The sequence below is a fragment of the Procambarus clarkii genome, chromosome 39, assembly GCF_040958095.1.
Source record: "Procambarus clarkii isolate CNS0578487 chromosome 39, FALCON_Pclarkii_2.0, whole genome shotgun sequence".
NCBI lineage: Eukaryota > Metazoa > Arthropoda > Malacostraca > Decapoda > Cambaridae > Procambarus > Procambarus clarkii.
In genome coordinates this window covers 5,741,838-5,753,883 of record NC_091188.1, presented here as the reverse complement: position 1 = coordinate 5,753,883, position 12,046 = coordinate 5,741,838, and the positions used below count along the sequence as shown (strand labels likewise).

The 12,046-nt window shown below is 40.8% G+C and overlaps 1 long non-coding RNA gene across 1 annotated transcript; it reads right to left on the bottom strand.

Moving 5' to 3' along the window:
• Positions 1–2,444: 2,444 nt before the first annotated feature.
• Positions 2,445–11,781, bottom strand: LOC138372741 (uncharacterized). The gene is made up of 7 exons (XR_011230918.1): positions 11,547–11,781; positions 10,124–10,208; positions 9,238–9,305; positions 7,310–8,539; positions 3,627–3,712; positions 3,203–3,369; positions 2,445–2,860 (listed from the first exon to the last, which is right to left on the bottom strand). It is a non-coding gene; the product is annotated as an uncharacterized lncRNA (long non-coding RNA).
• Between the last annotated feature and the right edge of the window lie 265 nt (positions 11,782–12,046).

Sequence of the window (12,046 nt, the reverse complement as noted above, 5' to 3'; positions counted from 1 at the left end):
TCTCCGGATGTTCTACAATCTTGTTTCTCAGGGAATTTCCCATCACCTTGTACTGGATGTAATGTTTTAAGGGGTCTATATGTCCCAAGAAGTTTTTGAGTGTAACTAAAAAAAAAAAAGATGTTTTTCACCTCCAGGTCACTGAACACACTGAACACCACCAGGTTATCACTGAACACTACCAGGTCATAACTGAACACCACCAGGTCATCACTGAACACCACCAGGTCATCACTAAACACCACAAGGTTCTTAATGAACATCATCACTATACTGAGACGTGTGATAAAGACTCCTGTCCTCACACTTAACGCACATCAATATATACGCTATAGATCACAGCGTCATATTCAAAGTACTTTATGAAAGTATAAGTTCCATAATATTGATCCTCCGTGGTGGACGTTTGACCCTGTCGTCTATAGCTTTTGGTTAGACAAAACCACTTCAAATTTGACGCTTATGAGACGGTGGGGATAATTCATAGTTGCCTTGTGTACTAGATTCAGTACTCTGGCGTAACAACAGTACTCTGGCCTGTCAACAGTACTTCGGCCTAACAACAGTACTCTGGCCTATCAACAGTACTTCGGCCTAGCAACAGTACTCTGGCCTATCAAAAGTACTCTGGGCTATCAACAGTACTCTGGGCTATCAACAGTACTCTGGCCTATCAACAGTACTTCGGCCTAACAACAGTACTCTGACCTATCAACAGTACTTCGGCCTAGCAACAGTACTCTGGCCTATCAAAAGTACTCTGGGCTATGAACAGTACTCTGGGCTATCAACAGTACTCTGGCCTATCAACAGTACTCTGGGCTATCAACAGTACTCTGGCCTATCAACAGTACTCTGGCCTAACAACAGTACTCTTGCCTATCAACAGTACTCTGGCCTAACAACAGTACTCTGGCCTATCAACAGTACTCTGGCCTAACAACAGTACTCTGGCCTATCAACAATACTTCGGCCCTAACAACAGTACTCTGGCCTATCAACAGTACTCTGGGCTATCAACAGTACTTCGGCCTAACAACAGTACTCTGGCCTATCAAAAGTACTCTTGGCTATCAACAGTACTCAGGCCTATCAACAGTACTTCGGCCTAACAACAGTATTCTGGCCTATCAAAAGTACTCTGGGCTATCAACAGTACTCTGGCCTATCAACAGTACTCTGGCCTAACAACAGTACTCTGGCCTATCAACAGTACTCTTGGCTATCAACAGTACTCTGGGCTATCAACAGTACTCTTGCCTATCAACAATACTTCGGCCCTAACAACAGTACTCTGGCCTATCAACAGTACTCTGGCCTAACAACAGTACTCTGGCCTAACAACAGTACTCTGGCCTATCAAAAGTACTCTGGGCTATCAACAGTACTCTGGGCTATCAACAGTACTCTGGCCTATCAACAGTACTTCGGCCTAACAACAGTACTATGGCCTATCAACAGTACTTCGGCCTAACAACAGTACTCTGGCCTATCAAAAGTACTCTGGGCTATGAACAGTACTCTGGGCTATCAACAGTACTCTGGCCTATCAACAGTACTCTGGGCTATCAACAGTACTTTGGCCTATCAACAGTTCTCTGGCCTAACAACAGTACTCTTGCCTATCAACAGTACTCTGGCCTAACAACAGTACTCTGGCCTATCAACAGTACTCTGGCCTAACAACAGTACTCTGGCCTATCAACAATACTTCGGCCCTAACAACAGTACTCTGGCCTATCAACAGTACTCTGGGCTATCATCAGTACTTCGGCCTAACAACAGTACTCTGGCCTATCACAAGTACTCTTGGCTATCAACAGTATTCTGGCCTATCAACAGTACTTCAGCCTAACAACAGTATTCTGGCCTATCAAAAGTACTCTGGGCTATCAACAGTACTCTGGCCTATCAACAGTACTCTGGCCTAACAACAGTACTCTGGCCTATCAACAGTACTCTTGGCTATCAACAGTACTCTGGGCTATCAACAGTACTCTTGCCTATCAACAATACTTCGGCCCAAACAACAGTTCTCTGGCCTATCAACAGTACTCTGGCCTAACAACAGTACTCTGGCCTAACAACAGTACTCCGGCCTAACAACAGTACTCTGGCCTAACAACAGTACTCTGGCCTAACAATAGTACTCCGGCCTAACAACAGTACTCTGGCCTATCAACAGTACTCTGGCCTAACAACAGTACTCTGGCCTAACAACAGTACTCCGGCCTAACAACAGTACTCTGGCCTAACAACAGTACTCTGGCCTAACAATAGAACTCTGGCCTAACAACAGTACTCTGGCCTAACAAGAGTACTCTGGGCTATCAACAGTACTCTGGCCAATCAACAGTACTCTGGCCTAACAACAGTACACTGGCCAAACAGCGGCGCCCTCCGGCAGGTCCACCTTCACAACAAATAAAGAAACGAGAAATGTATCGTTTTATTATGTTTTATTTATATCTATAGAAAATGCAATGTTGGAGGAGTTTTGTTTGTTCTGAACTCCGCAAGTGTTGAGTATATGTCATTAGCCAGGTGATGCCCTCAGCCAGGTGACGCCATCAGCCAGGTGACGCCATCAGGCAGGTGACGTCACCAGCTAGGTGACGTCACCAGCGAGGTGACGCCAGCAGCCAGGTGACGCCACCAGCCAGGTGACGTTACCAGCGAGGTGACGCCACCAGCCAGGTGACGTTACCAGCCAGGTGACGCCATCAGCCAGGTGAAGCCATCAGCCAGGTGACGTGTAGTCCCTGTACCAGGAAGTAAACCATGGCGGAAACCTGGGCCCAAAGCTGATTGGAGGTCCTGTATTGTTACTGCTGCCTGGCCAAAAACTAATTAACGCTCCCTGGAAAGAAAATAAACACACATGAAAAGATCAAATCCTTATACATACTAACAGTGCATGGAGATGATAATGATAATATCAGTTTAACAGGGGATATTTCAAATTTTTTTTTACCTATCATCATTTGTGTTTCCATTACAGTCCATCATTCACTCTCCTGTATAGCGGCAAACAGTATAAGATTGTAAAATGAACTTTGGAGAGTTTATTTTTAAACTTCCTTCTCAAGTGAATAACATTAAAAGCAAAGAAAAGATTCGTGCTAGAAACATTGGGCTAACCCCCCCCCCCTTGTATCATAGTCAGTAATATATGTCTACAAGAAAGACACTGCGATATTACCGCGCTCGGTTTGCAGGCATCATCTCCACCTCTATAACAATCATCTGGTGGATCATCTGGTGGATCAAAAAGATGAGGATCACCAAAACGACGGCGTGCACCACTGATCTGGGCGTGTCTGGCCAGCCTGGCGCCGCCTCCAGGAACACCCGGCCGCCCGACGCTCTCTGTAAGGAAGAGAGAGAGAGAGATGACACGTACGATCACCTGTGGTCTCCTGCGGCTCGTCTGGGAGCAGGAGACATCAGTGTTAACATCAGTGTTACGGAAAAGGTTACGGTGAAAAGCTAATATAAATCTACATTTACCAATATTACAATAGCAATTTTTGTAAGATTTGAAAACATATGCATATCGTATGGTTATAACTTTTGTTGCTATATTACGGCAACATATAAGAGGACAGAGGCATTAGGGTAGCTACCAGACACAGCCGGTGAGGGAGCGCCACAGAGCAGCAACACAACCACCCACGCCAGGAAGGTCACCCAGCCAGCCATCATCCTTCACCTGTGGAATCATTTATATGAGTCAGATAATATAAAAGAATCAGAGATATTTAAGAAAATGATCTTATGTAGTGTGAGTAATAATCAGGTGAAATTCATTAATTTATCACAGATGCCACCATGGTCAGTAGAGTCATTGCCTCGATTGTTGTAAGATCGGTGTTCGATTCCCCAATGGTGCAAGAGGGTTGGTACCGTTCATCCGGTGTTGGTACTTCGTCATCATGTCCCAGCTCTTGGTCTGTTCAAGTATTCCCCGACTAAGGAATGAGACGTTCATTATGTAGTCTGTGATCCCTCAATTGTGAGATGTGAGCACCTCAACCTTATAACACCTATGATGCAAAACAAAATCACGTCAACCTCATAGGACCTGTGGCGCCGGATGGAATCTCACCATGGATACTAAAGAAAGGAGTAGAAGCTCTGTACCTGCCACTATTAATGGTGTACAACAAATCATTAGTAACAGGTGAACTGCCAAAAATGTGGAAGACGGCCAATGTAGTCCGATTATAAATGAAGGGTGATAGTCAGGAGGCACAGTACTAATTGAATTATTAATTGAATTCTATGACCAGGCAAAACAAATCAGGCACGATAGAGAGGGCTGATCAGACTGCATATTTTTGGATTGCAAGAGAGCCTTTGACACAGTACCTCATAAGAGACTAGTGCACAAGCTGGAGATGCAGGCGGGAGAGAGAGAGAGAATTATCAGGGGAAAGCGCCAAGCCATTATGACCATATAGCACTGGGAAGGGGTCAGGATAAGAATTTGGGATGGGACGGGGTAAGGAATGGTGTCCAACCACTTGGACGGTCGGGGATTGAACCCTGGCCTGCATGAAGCAAGACCGTCGCTCTACTGTCCACCCAAAGTGGTTGGACGTGAAAGGGAAGGTACTCCACTGGATAAGGGAGAACCTAGGCAACAGAAGACAGCGAGTCACTGTGAGGGTGAGGTCTCGGAGTGACGAGGCGTCACCCATGGAGTCCCACAGGGTTCAGTCCTTAGACCTATACTGTTTCTGATACATGTAAATGATCTCCAAGAATGATTAGACTAGTTCCTCTCAATGTTTGCTGATGATGCAAAAATTATGAGGATTATTAAACCAGAAGAAGATAGTATAAGGCTACAAGATGACCTAGAGAAACTGAAGGAATGATCCAACAAATGGTTACTAAAGTTCAACCCAAGTAAATGTAAGGTGATGAAACTGGGTGGAGGAAATCAGAGGCCAGACACTGGATACCGAATAGGAGCGAAAGTCCTTCACGAAACGGACAGAGAGAAAGATCTAGGAGTTGATATCACGCCAAACCTGTCGTCTAAAGCCTCCATCAAAAGAATAACATCGGCGGCGAATGCGAGGCTTGCTAACATCAGAACTGCGTTCAGAAACCTGTGTAAGGAATCTTTCAGAACCTAGTAAACCACATATGTAAGACCAATCCTAAAGTATGTGGTCTCAGTATGGAGCCCGTACTTTGTCAAGCACAAGACGAAGCTGGAAAAAGTTTAGTGGTATGCCACTAGGCTAGTCCCAGAACTAAGAGGCATGAGTTACGAGGAAAGGGCAGAAGAGCCTTGGAGACATGATCACCACATACAAAATTTTCAAGGGAATTGACAGGGTAGGCAAGGCTTGATTATTTAACACGGGTAGTACGCGAATACGGGGACACAGACGGAAACTGAGTACCCAAATAAACCACAGAGACATTAGAAAGAACTTGTTCAGTGTCAGAGTAGATAGTAAATGGAATGCACTTAGAAGTGATGTGGTGATATAATAGAGCCCAGTAGTCTCAGGAATCTGTACATCAGTTGATTGACGATTGAGAGGCGAGACCAAAGAGCAAAAGCTCACCCCCTCCCCCGTAAGCCCAACTAGGTGAATACAACTAGGTGTGTACAACTAGGCGAGTACAACTAGGTGAGTACTCACACACACACACACCACTCAGACGGGCTCACCATAGCCCGTGCTACTTGGAACTTTTTGTTCCAGGTAGCGAATCTTTAACAACAACAACAAACACCACTCACTTACTGGTGAGTGGTGTGTGTGGCATCTCGCCAGTAACTAGATGACTAGATGAAGAGAGAAATCCTAGTAGAAATCTCTTCCCACAACCAAACCATCGCCAGAGAAATCCTAGTAAACAACACAGAAATCATCGATAGATACAGCGATAGCAGACGGCTTGACGTTTGCGAGGCACTACACATTAAAAAGTCAACACTAGCAATCAACAGCCAATTAATGCACAACTATATTCTACCCACCTCAAGACTCCGCTCCAATATAGAAGCATCAAGAAATTTGGACCAATAGGCGTTCTACAATCACTTCTATTCAATACCCATTGTTTCGTGTTCTGTCTTGTGTTTTATGAAATTAATATCCTATTAAATACCACCTCACCCCATCCACCTCACTCAAATGTAGATATAAACAAATCGGAGATGTGTAAGTTCTATTCAGTTGTGTATGTGTAGCTAAAGTCTTTGAAAATGTAATAAGTTTTACGAAACGCGCTCAAGTGTCGCGTCAGACTAGAAATAAAAATGAATTTTGGAGAATTGATTTTTGAATTACCACCAACAGTGAAAAGAAATGTACGAAAGATTGAGAAAATTCGTGTTAGAATTATTAATCTTACTTTTTCGGTCATATTTAATAATATATGTCTACAGGAAAGACTGCTACCAAAATATACTAATATATATATATATATATATATATATATATATATATATATATATATATATATATATATATATATATATATATATATATATATATATATATATATATATATATATATATATATATATATATATATACAGTATATATGTATATATATATATTACATATATATACACACACAGGTTTTTGATTCGCCGTTATATAATATTAAAAATAATATGGCTAGTTCTGAATTTCAGACACATCAATATCAGGTCATGTGTTTACAGTGTAAAGAACATACTTGCAAATGCAATTTTTTTTCGTTGGACGTATATATATATTTTAGTCGTAAAATACAACCGAAAAATTCATTCTGTTGTTTTAACCCTACAGTGGTTTATTTCGATTTTATAATTTCTAAAAAAACAGTTATAGTGTAATCTTATATACCGTTAATCAATACAGAAGGTTCATAAGAACGAACCAGGTTTCAACAAGAATTTGATATTTTGATACAAAAGTAAGCTAAATCCAAACTTGTAAATCGACTCCAATGTGCAATTTTATATATAAATATATATAAAAACAGAGACCATTCAGAATGGTCCTGGGGACCATTCAGGCTTGTTCGCATAAATATATATTTTACACGTCTCTACAACATAGACGTCAGAGAGATCACTCCACACATGCCACCAGAATATAGTGACGTCAGGGATCTCCCCCCCCCTCCCCATAGGCCGTCACATTCTTATGAAGAACTTAAAAATAATTACAAAATTGAAAATCTTGGTATGAAGACAAAGGCAAAATTAGACCAAAATTATATAATAGAGTTATGCTTAATATTTGCAAAAAGAATATGTAGTAAATTTGCATAAAATTATTATTTTTACCTCTTTGGAGTTTAAAGCAGTAGTTTTCTGGTTCGTCTGCAGTCTTTAGTGTTTGCGTGAGCGTATATGCACTCAACCGCGTTACTTGAGTGAGCGTATACGCACTCACCAGCGTTACGTGAGCAAGTGCATAGGGTCTCCCGATCTGTTCTTATATATTCATTTTAAGAGACTGGCAACTGTTATATGTGTACATCCTGTTGGGGAATCTTCACGGGGCAAAACCCTTATATATTCCCCACCCCGGGTTCTAACTGGCCAGATTGTTGTTGTTCTGTTAAGTAGGAAAGATTTGAAAGATTATGAAAGGAAAGATTGTGAGGAAAAAGCTCGTAGAACATCTAGAGAGTAACTTTGTAACACACCACCAGCATAGGTTCAGGGATTATCATGCCTCACAGGTTTAAGAGAATTTTATGATAAAAATATGACCAGAAAGAAAGATGTGGGCAAACTGCATTTTCTTAGGCTGCCAGAAAGCCTTTGACACAATACCCATATGAGGCTGGTACAGAAGTTGGAAAAAAACAGACTTGAATAACAGGTAAGGAGCTCCAGTGGATAAGGGAGTATCGTAGCAACAAAAACACAGAGTTACTGTGAGTGGGGAAGACCTCAGAGTGTCAAGATGTCACCAGCGGAGTCCCACAGGGCTCTGTACTTGAACCCATCTTGTTTCTGATATATGTAAACGATCTTCCAAAGGATATAGACGTATTGCTCTCAATGTTTGCCGATGATGCCAAAATCATATGAAGTCTTGTATGAAACGCACATTTTGTGATGCAAATCAACCTTCTCGTTTCAGTTAAAGACCACAGCTGCAGGGGTGGTCAGTCTTGAGCATAAGCGGAACATTCTCAACCTTTAGTAATAACACAGTTGATCATGCGAACTTCAGCTTACATTAATGATAAAAAAAACTAATTGTTGGCTGGATAAAGTGTAGAGAGGTACAAACATTATACAGAAAAATCCTTATAATTTAATTTATTTCAAGTACATATGGCGAATTTATTCCTGATATAGTATGGAAACGTTCGTTAGCAATTGTACATAAACTTAACAGAAAACTTTCTCTAAAAGTTAATTCACATCTGGAGCTGAATCTCTTCCTGAGTGTTAACATCGACGACAGTGTTGATCAAGGCTTCATCTGCCTCGCCAGAATTGGGGACCAAAACTCACACGCGGTGAATGGCTAAATCTGTTCCCAGCTATCAACGCTCCCTGCAAAATGGGTAAAGAAAGTCTTATTTCGTCACTCTAGAAAGTTAATTCATAAAAAACTAAAAAAAAAAAAAAATGGTTTCAGTTCAGCAATTATTTTACCTACTCCTCGTCCTTGTTTATCTGGCCTGTCTGTTGGTTGCCGTTTATTTACTCTCAAAATAGTTGGGTGATAATAACAGTACAGTATAAATACTCGGTGAGAACTCCCATACAGCATAAACAGTTGATGAGAACACCCATACAGCATAAACAGTCGGTGAGAACACCCATACAGCATAAACAGTTGGGTGAGAACACCCATACAGTATAAATACTCGGTGAGAACACCCATACAGCATAAACAGTTTGGTGAGAACTCCCATGCAGCATAAACAGTCGGTGAGAACACCCATACGGCATAAATAGTTGGGTGAGAACATCCATACAGCATAAACAGTCGGTGAGAACACCCATACAGCATAAACAGTCGGTGAGAACACCCATACAGCATAAACAGTCAGTGAGAACACCCATACAGCATAAACAGTCGGTGAGAACACCCATACAACATAAACAGTTGGGTTCCTGCTAGCATCACCCATAAGTATCCTCGCCTCCTTGTGGATCTAATGTTCTCACATGTTTCCTGATGTGTATTTATGTTTATATGTGACATATAAGAACAAATACATGACAACGTATGCTGTCTACATTACCGTGAGGGGTCTGTTGGCGTTATGTCCTCCTCTGGCCTTGTACACTCTCCTGAATGAGGCCAAGCTTCCTGTTCGTGAAGAAATTCATATATATATATATATATATATATATATATATATATATATATATATATATATATATATATATATATATATATATATATATATATATATATATATATATATATATATACATATACCAGATTTTCTGCAGTTTCATCTATTCTTATGTTCATATTTCCATAAGTTTATACATATAGCAATTCTGATCAATAAGAAGCTGTCTAATATATACATTTCTGGTATTAAATTTATATTATTTAATTAAATTTTTTATTTTTATTCAACGATTTAAAGAAATTTATTGAAATAACAGATGTACATTCAGTACATGAATTAGCCCAGTCAGTTGAATGGTGAAGTGAACCAATTTTATTTAAGGGAGTTTTGTAATAAAGCATATACGATATGTGGCACTACTTTCTTGATCTACATATTCAGAACATATCCTTTACAGCTCGCAAAAACATTGAAGAAAATGCAGCTCGTTTTACTCTATCATGATGGGATGAGTAATAGTGTACTTAAGAACGAAAATGTTCTGTTTTCCTATTTAGAAAAAACATAAAGTTATAATAAAATTTAAACACTGAAACATGTAAAAATGCTAAAGAATTGTTTTGTTAAATTTCCATTGTTAACTTAACAGAAGGGAGGGGGGGGGTTGATTAACTATAATAAAAACACACTGCTTGCTTGAGCATGTGCTCACGCAAGCAGAGACACACTTACTGGATCATTTAATATGACTGAAAGACAAAAAAAAAAAAAATGCACGCTAGCACAGGACTTAAAATGCCGTGAAATATTGCACACATATACTCACGCGCTTCAAGGAGCGAGGGCGTCAAGCAGAGAGAGAGCACCAGCACCACCAGCATCAGGAAGGTCTTGGTGCCTGCCATCACTCACTGTGGAGATGAAACATCAGCTTGGTTACTGTTACTGTTAACACTTACATTAAATATTTGAAGGAACAAAAGGTTATGCAAGCCATACTAAACATGTGAGGTGCCAGATGCCTCTTTCTTTATCTCCTATGCCAACGACTTTACTTTCCCCCAGGACGCTACCGCTCACAGGATGAGTAAGGGATGCACAATACACTACCACTCACAGGATGAGTAAGGGATGCACAATACATTATCGCTCACAGGATGAATAAGGGATGAACAATACATTACGCTCACAGGATGAATAAGAGATGCACAATAGACTAGCAGCCTCTGGCGACAACAGTCAACAGTTGCTACCTTCCAGTTACGAACATTTTACTACATGAGCCGAGGCATCAGTTGCAAGGAAACGAACCAAAACCAATGTAGACGAAAAACAAAGAGGAGGGAAGAGGAGTTGAAGGTAGAGAAAGAGAGAGAGAGAGAGAGAGAGAGAGAGAGAGAGAGAGAGAGAGAGAGAAGCCATCAGCACGGAGAAGAGAACTTCCCTGCAACCTCCAGAGCGTCGAACACGGATAAATGACGCAATATGGACGCAAGAGATTGACAGAATGCAACAAGAGTCATGCAGTGAGGCAATTACAATCAACCAGTCGTGCTTGCAGGGAGTAATAAACTATTGGTTCACCTTTGTATCCTCCTCTCAGTAAGCCCAAACAGCGTCCCGGACCGGCAATCACATCTTCTGCACTCGCATTCCTCTCCTAATACTCCTTCATAACTCTCTATCATTGGATAAAAAACCATACTTTCGCACATGTGAAATTTATGTAAGGAATTTACACCAAGTCTATCCCACTCTCCTGAATGCTTTATCAAGGTCTGAGTGTGGGATTAGGACGAGACTTACATCTTAGCGACTAGTAAAATAAGTTCCGCATCTTATTTACAAATTACAGCTTATGTCTTGATTCCATGATACAAACTGTTATTAAGATCAGGTCAAACTTTAGTAATGAAGGGATTCACGTATCTCATGATCAGGTCTTATCCAATTTACGGAACAAATTAATGGCTGTACAAAAAACACGTGATCGCAGGATTGTTTCAACCCCAGGTTAGATATGTACTTGAATGACAATGTTAAGTATAAATACTAGCAACCTCGTCTCATCAAACAGGCCTTCTGCATTTTTCCTGTTTCTTTTGTTCTTGTGAATGTACTTTTTACTGCTTCTGTACTGGCAAGCGTAATTATTGAAAACCTTTTATACAACAATATATTTGAATAGTGTAGTTCTACAGAACAGTTACTTGAGGAACAGCGAAAGGCATTTGCGTTAAGTATATCACCTGGGTAGAGATTGCAGCTTTCGGGTCAAACCAGTCTCAAGATTTTGTGAAGTCACTGGAATCAACGACACTGCTGTAGATTGCCTGTGAAGTCAATGGAGAAAACGACACTGCTGTAGACTGCCTGTGAAGTCACTGGAGTCAACGACACTGCTGTAGACTGTGCATGAAGACACTGGAATCATCTACCAAGGAGATGTTACTCCGTGCTGCTCCTTTTGAAGAATACTCACTCTGCCGGGCGGCGCTATGTTTATATGGTCATACTGGCAGTATAATCATCATGGGAAAACCCCCATGTATTCCCAGCCACAGATGGGAGCGCAACATATCCTCCAGTCCAAGCAAAAAGTTAAATACTGGCTTTGTTTCTACCAAATTGGTGCAATGTTTGACTTATTCAGCAACCAACCAACTGACAGTATGTATCTTCTATACATAAGAGTAACAAACTATTTGTTTTCTGAAGCGTAAATTAATATTATTATACTTTGTGGGTT